The sequence below is a fragment of the Pistacia vera genome, unplaced genomic scaffold, assembly GCF_008641045.1.
Source record: "Pistacia vera cultivar Batoury unplaced genomic scaffold, PisVer_v2 Contig133, whole genome shotgun sequence".
Classification (NCBI taxonomy): domain Eukaryota; kingdom Viridiplantae; phylum Streptophyta; class Magnoliopsida; order Sapindales; family Anacardiaceae; genus Pistacia; species Pistacia vera.
In genome coordinates, this window is record NW_022195391.1 from 206,430 (window position 1) to 214,645 (window position 8,216).

Genomic DNA, 8,216 nt, shown 5'->3' on the forward strand with positions numbered 1-8,216 from the left:
ACATCCCAATTATCTCTCCTCTCCTCTCTTCTCTCTCTTCTCCATATGATGGAAATGCATAGTTCTAAGGCCTTGCTTTGATAATTCTTATTACGTTGTTTCTTGGTCTGCAAGCTTTGAAACATGCAGTGGTAGAGAAATGAAACAGAGAGATACGCCAGACTCAGAGTTTTTCTGGAATAAGAAAGAAAATGAGTTTGGTGAAATGACTTCCATGAAAGCAGAAAACCCAAGTTTATGTATGATAATTTCCAACCATACAAAAGTGTGAAGAACGCTGCCACTTTTAATGTATTAAACTTCGGAGCTAAAGGTGATGGCCACACTGATGACACAAAGGTGATAATCTCAAACCTTCATGTAATTTTGCATTTCATTAGTTTCAGAGAAACGAAGCCATTCGAAGTTCCAAGCAGCATGTTAAGTCTTCTTGCATCGGAGGTGATGAAATAGAACACAGTTTGTGTTGTGCTGTAGAACCTGCTGAGAACGTGGGCAGCAGAAAATGATAATGAAAATAATTAAATAACGTACACGGACACTGTAATATAACATTGTTGTTACGTTCAAATTGCAGGCATTCGAAGCAGCTTGGGAAGCGGCTTGTAAAGTTGAAGCTTCAACCATGGTGGTTCCAAATGGTTTTGTATTCCTCGTCGGACCTGTTCCTTTCAGGCCCTGATTGTGAACCAAATATTATATTTCAGGAATTATTTAAATTCCATTTTAAGTTTTAACCATTTTTTATTTATTAACGAGAAATGAAGGTAGTTGGGAAATCAAACAGTGATAATTGACTGGAAGGATATTTTCAATCATTGACAAGTTTGCTTTTCTTGGTTTGATGTTTAAACCTGAAGCGTTCATTTCATGGGATCTACGTAGACTTCATGTGGATCGTAACACGTAATACGGATTTAGGGTTGATTGATGGTTAAAGGTTTCCTCAAATGTATTCTTCTAAGTTGACCACTGAGAGAAGTAACTCACAAAATTTACTATTCATGCAGGGATGGGAAGATCATAGCTCCAACAAGCTCTCAAGCTTGGGGTTCAGGCCTTTTACAGTGGCTAGAATTCACCAAGCTTAAAGGCATTACCGTAAAAGGTAAAGTGTCATTGACGGACAAGGCTCAGTCTGGTGGGCCGACTCGCCCAAACACCATCCAACAGATGATTCAGTAGAAGGCTTCAACATGGCCACTTTTAAGCCTTTTTGCTAAAACTAATGCATTACACAATGAAGACCATATCTTGCAGATGAGCTATGAAGATGCAAAGATGCCCAGCACCAAGCCAACGGTAATTATCCTGTCTAAAACTAATGAAAATCTGGCAATAATTTTGAGATCAAGAATTTACATATTTATGGGATTGCCCTTCTTGTGCAGGCACTAAGGTTCTATGGAAGTGACGGCGTGACAGTCACAGGCATAACCATTCAAAAAGCCCTCAACCCACTCAATTTGATGCCTGCACAACTGTTCAGGTTTCCAGTTTCACAACTTCATCTCCAGGTGACAGCCTCCACACAGATGGAATCCACCTGCAGAATCCCAAAATGTGCTCATTTATAGCAGCACTCTGCTTGTGGTAATTCTAAAACTCCAACATGATTCAGCTTTCGACAATCACAAACAAACGAGTTACCACTGCATTTTACAGGAGATGATTGTGTATCTATACAATCTGGATGTTCAAAGTATACATTCACAACGTGAACTGTGGACCTGGACATGGAATTAGCATGGGGGGCTAGGAAAGGACAGCACCAAAGCATGTGTTTCAAACATAACTGTTCGAGATGTCGTAATGCAGAATACATTAACGGTGTCAGAATAAAGACATGGCAGGTATAAACAACTTATCATCACCCAATTTTTCTCTACAATGATGCATGTGTAAAAACCATTAATCACAATAGAACTATCCTTGTAATATGTTTAGATATCTACAACCCATATTTTCTGCTCAGCTTGAGCGAGTATTTCTATTGTTTCTAACTTGCGGGAGGCTCAGGCTCCGTGCAACAAGTAATGTTCTCAAACATTCAAGTCTCAGATGTCGAAACTCCAATCATGATTGATCAATACTACTGTGACAAGAGCAAATGCCAGAATGAAAGTTCAGCCGTGTCTGTATCAGGTATAAACTACATAAATATCCGAGGAACCTATACACAAAACCTGGTGTACTTTGCTTGCAGTGACAGCTTGCCATGCACTGGTATATCTCTAACTACCAAACACTAAAACCATCTGAAAAGTACCAGCAACCATTGTGTTGGGAAACATATGGAGAGCTGAAAACAGCACTGTACCTCAATTACCTGTTTGCAAACTGGCAAACCCTCAAAATCCAGTGTTCCTTACAACAGTGACTCTTGCTAGAATCAGACTAGCTTTACTGTGGTGTAGGGAAGATTTCGTGCTCTGCCTCTGTTCATAGCAGTAGCGCATGTTAGTGTCAAATATGATGCCACTGTCAAATATAGTAGTGCACAGGAACTTTATTAGGGATACAGCAGTTCCTAAAGCAGCAGATCACAATATTGAATATTCTAAATGCATAATCAAAAAGGTGTTGTATGTTCTTTTAATGGAAAGTATATAAATTAAGTTAGCTGAATCTGTTATCACACAAAATGTACAGGACAACCTAGAGATGTTAAGGATTTAAAATGTTTCCTATTCCTTAAGATTTGTGATTTATTTCCTAGCCAGTCTTTTTTCATTTTCTATAAAAACTTGGCCCATAAATAGAAGGCCTAGGTATATCATTTCTTGGACTTGATTACGATTATTGAGAAATAAAGATGGATTTCAGACTCTATTTCCTCTCTTTTCTTTAACGTCAGAGACCCCATCACAGAATCTCAAATATTAATTGATTTCTCTATGGCTTTGATACCAGCTGAAGTGAAGAAAAGCCATTTATATCACTAGTGCCTCCAATGTTGCAAAGCACCGGAAAAATGCATAGAAGAATACATGTGTCCACAAAAACAATCGAGGGTTTGCAACACACTGATGGCCTGACATGGAAATCAATAAATACAACAAACAGTAAAAATAAATGAGTATATTGTATAAAAAGAATGCAATCTAGTTTTGCCACTTAAACAACACACATGAGAGAAAACATTCAATTCTCTCATATTACTATTAAAATTGCTAATATAGAACAAAGCGATGGAGCACAAATAGAATGTTGTTACTTCTTGTCCTCATTTGCCAGTGTATGTTAAAAAGTATGTGTAATAACATAATTGGTATTGATAACCTGTTATCGTTGTTAATGTGTTCACTACACGCTTCTGCTCAGCAAGTTCTTGAATGTTACATGTTCAGCATCATGCCTAAGCTCACCTATCCTATTCAACATAACACAACAAAATAAGAACAAAGTTTAAATATTAATTCAGGTGACAATGAATAAAAATTATCAGTTACAATTTATATGAAGCCTGATTTATTTGAGGAAGCCCATTGATATTTATGATTTTCCAAAACCGACTGCAGCTTCTCCTCCTATGTGCTTTACCCTTTCAGGGCTTGGGAATCCAGTCTTATCTTCATATTTCTTTTCTAAGGCCTGGAAAAATTACATCAGCGTTAGGCAAAAAACTATATATCTGAATATTCAAAAATCAGGACAGCTCACTACCCTTAGTGTCTTCACTTATATATATATCATACAGTGGAATGACAAAAACAAAACCTCTACAAACAAAATGATTGAGTATTGTCAACAAGAATTTTTAAATTCGCCAACATACTGGGTTGTGCTTTAGTGTTAGGCTAAAACTTTCGAAATTATGCATATCTGAGACCACTTTTATGGAAAGGTAGCTCATACATGATAACATCAGCACAGCAGAGTGCCACTGAGAACTAAGATTCACGTGCACAGAGTAACTAGGTGTGCCAAGTATAGCCAGTCAATTCTGTTAGGTTGTTAGTGTTAGTTTGGTGCTTCGAGCTCACTGAGTGAAATCTGGTAGATTTCAAACAATTCCCATATATAAGTGCTGGTTTATCAAGTTTCACTGGTACTTAGCAGAACATAGGTTGATGAATTGATGTTTTATTTGTAAACCAAGCCATGAAAACATACGCTATTGGCAGACCTAATAAACTTTTTACTAGTCATTTAAACATGATTTTGCTAATTGTTTAATCAACATGCAAGCACGCATGTGTCTATGTGTGTGAGAGAGATCAGTGTCCACATACACAATAAAACAATTTTCTTTCTTAATGAATCCGCAACCTCAATAGCAAAACTGATCTACATGAAGTCAACAATTCATCGATGGAAGTAAATCCTTTCCAAAAGCCATGAGAGATGGGAATGCCTTGATACTTATTGACTATAATATAACTGTTTCCAGCCACTAAATAGATCCAAGAAACTACTATTGAGATCAGAGCTTTCAACCTTGAAAAAGAAATTAGTAATTGACTCTGTCCACTGCCTGCCATTCTGGCCTATGGATATAGTTTCCAAGCAGTGGGAAAGCAAAGTTCTACATTTTGTCAGGTATAATCTCGTTTTCATACGCTAGGGCATAATATTACCAAGTAAAAAAAAAAAATAGAAAATTTTCTCATCTGATTGGAACACAACAATCTAGTCATGATTCTGTCACCTGTAACTGATACGAATACTGTCAAGAACTTCTTCAGTCATTCTATCAAAGAACAAAATCCCCTGCAGATTTATAAAAGATTTTAGCAAAAAGAAGTCATTCATGACCCTAAAAATGCATTGATTAAATTCTGACATTTAACCAGACCAATGCAAGATAACAGTAGGAAATGCACGGAGTTGGGCCTTTAGATTATCTATACGAAACATACTTTGCAAGCGAAGAGAAAAACAATATAATAATAAAATCAACTTACGATCAATTTGCAATATATATTAATCAGAGCATACAAACCAAGGTTATAAAAAATTTACACATACGTTCTATCACAAATGTAAGCAAACTCGTTCATTCTTGAACAGAAATAGTATATCAAATTTATGTTCAAAACTCAAATGGTCAAACTCATGGGAATACCCGTGCAGGAAGACCAGACAAATTGAATGAAAACCTAGTACCATTAATGTCCCGAGCATCAATCTTTACAGATTCTGGTCTCTGCATGTGAGAAAAATGAGAGACATCATAGATTGTCTTAGAATAATACAAAACAACAAAAACTGCTGCAAGCTCAGAAAAAAAAAAAAAAAAACAAAAACACAAAACAAAAACGAAAAAAAAACAACAAACTGTAGCTAACAAAAGAGTTGGTCATTTAAATAAACTGCTTGGTTGGAGATTGACCTTGCCACCGCAACACTTTTCTACTTAAAACATAAAGAATGATTCAAGAACTAATATTTTCTCCTGGAAGCTCAAAACAGAAGTTTGAAACAATGAGTGCGAAATCCTAAAGTTGACTAATAAGAGCTCGATAATTATATAGCTCTAGGCTCTAGCTTTAGGACATATATATATTTTCATCATATAGTTAGGTTTATGTATAATGAGCTTGTATTAAATAAACGACTAAAAAAATTCAGTAAGTTTAAGCCTTGAATTTAGTTAAGAGAAGTACACAAGGGTAATAGTAAATCACTTATATAACTAAAAATTTAAGTACATGTTGAGAGTTTATTAAAAACTCAAAGTCACATGTCTAACAGGAAGACTCAATTAGTTCAGAAACGATGAATCTGTTGCAATTAAGTCTCTTTTGTTTTTTCTTTTATTATTCTAAATATTGTAGCGTATTATGGTTGCAAATTAATATGATCAGTAGAGTTTTGAATATAACTGCATTTTCAAACTTTACGTCTTCTCTGAGTGATTTTGATTTCTTGCCATCGATATATGTGAAAAAAAATTGAATCTAATCCATCCTTGTGGTAAAAGAAAATCAGCATTTATGTAAATAACTAGTGTTTTATTCTAGGTTTGACCCAGAAAAAGGCCATGTAGCGTGAAAAGGGTTTCAGTATATTCATGAATGTTTTCTTTTTTTCATTTTTTAAAGTATAAATCTATAATATTTATGTCACGATGACTGTTTTATAACCCAAAATTTCAAATTTATAATATAAAATATCATTTCAATTAAACAGTATAAATTACTGCAGCATCACGTTATACAGTGTATAGAAATTCAATTTTACAGTAGACGGAGAAAGGCAATCCCTAAAGCCAAGGCATGATATCTGGACAACTGATTTAACGGTTTTCTTTAAATACAATATTCACATGTAACTGTCACTGTCACAATCATGGAAAAAACAAATGAAGCTAATTTAATTAGCCTAAAACCTAAGTTAGCGGCTGATGTTGTGACTCACATTTGTCATCGGTCTCTTTCACATACTGTTTTAAGGTATATTTTCGAAGATTTTGCCATGTCCTTGCCCGCTTTTAATGGCTTTTCAATTGCTATTTGATGCTTTCTATGGCAATTAATTTCTACATATTGAACATTTCCACAAAGACCAGTAATGTAAACCACACCAGCATGCTAGACTCGAAGTGAAAAAAATATAATTAAGAGAGATGATGATGAATGATGATGATCGATATTCTCACGTCTTGTTTGATTACTAAGTATTGCGGTGCATGATTTGAGGATATGATGAGCATTAATTTAGGGTAGATTGAGATTTGAGACTTGGTCACATGACTTTGTTTTTTTTTATCAAATTATTTTCAAGGCATGACTTTGGATCACACTTGGTTTAATTTGGACTTCATAGTTCATACTCGCCAATGGGATTAATCCATTTTCTCCAGGACAAGCTGTTTATTTGATTATATGTGATCTTCTTGTATTTTCTATTTTGTAAACAGCTTCGAAGTGTGATGCAAATCTTATATTAAAAGGTTTATCTTCTGTTTGTATCAGGCTAGTCTAACCTTTTATGTAAAAATTAATCATGTCTTGTTTAATTAATTAAGCTTTAAGGAAGGAATAAGGAATTTAGAAACTTTAATTATTATACAGTAAAATCTGTTTGATCTGCTTTAGTTTCTCTCCAGTCTGTGTGATGGCCTATATTAATTCCTTCATTCAAACGTTACAGTTTCTAAGTTATCCTTAAATAAATAACTTATAATTAGAGGGACAAAACCTTAAACTACTTTAAGCTTAATCAAGATCAAAAACTACTCTCCTTAATTTTAAAAAATCTCGTCCACAAATTGCACATTCCTTACATGCCTTCAATTTGCAATTGTGGAACATATATATATATATATATATTTGGTGACCAGAGTTCGGGTCAGCTTACACGCACCTCAACTAATCTTTCGGGACCTTAAAATGAATGATCGAGTAAATCCCTTTAGTAATCACCCCTATTAGTGTCTGCGAGAATTCGAATTAAAGAACTCATGTTAGACCCTTTGCTCTTTTACCATCAAGTCAACCATGTTGAAACAAATATTCCAAACCAATATTACTGTATACTAAAACTACATATTCTACGATGAACAGAAAAGAGGGAAGAAAGAAAAGAAAACTTTATACCGAAAACGTGCCCACTGTCCACCACAAATAATAAGATAAACATAGGAAAAACATGCTCATGAGAGTGGGGGGTCAAGTAAACGTGGCTGAATTATGTATGATTAAAATGTAAAAACAACCAAGCACGACATGAGAATTTCCGCAAATGAAATATAAGAGAACATGGGTAACGTCATTAATTTTATTTTCATCATATATTGATTTGTTTTAACAGAATTTCATGTTGATGATTTCATGATTAGAGTAAATGAAAGAAAATTAATGCCGTGTACATTTTATAAACTTATAATTGATATGAATGAGTGACGAATCATATATGTACCCAAAACTTTTCTTACGATATCTACAGTTAGCTTACTTTTTTAATTACAATATCAATAGTGAACTTCAGACTGCGAATTTGCCTAATAAAATCACCCCACTTATCTCTCCTTCACTGGACATCCCAAATTACTCTCTCTTCTCTCTCTCTCTTCTCTCTCCATATGATGGAAATGCATAGTTCTAAGAGCCTGCTTTGATATTCTTATTACGTTGTTTCTTGGTCTGCAGCTTTGAACATGCAGTGGTAGAGAAATGAACAGAGGATACGCCAGACTCAGAGTTTTTCTGGAATAAGAAAGAAAATGAGTTTGGTGGAAATGACTTCCATGAAAGCAGAAAACCAAGTTT

At 34.8% G+C, this 8,216-nt stretch overlaps 1 pseudogene; it reads left to right on the forward strand.

The window, feature by feature from the left end:
• The first annotated feature begins 220 nt into the window (after positions 1 to 220).
• Positions 221 to 2,475, forward strand: LOC116122353 (annotated as a pseudogene).
• The last annotated feature ends 5,741 nt before the right edge of the window (positions 2,476 to 8,216 follow it).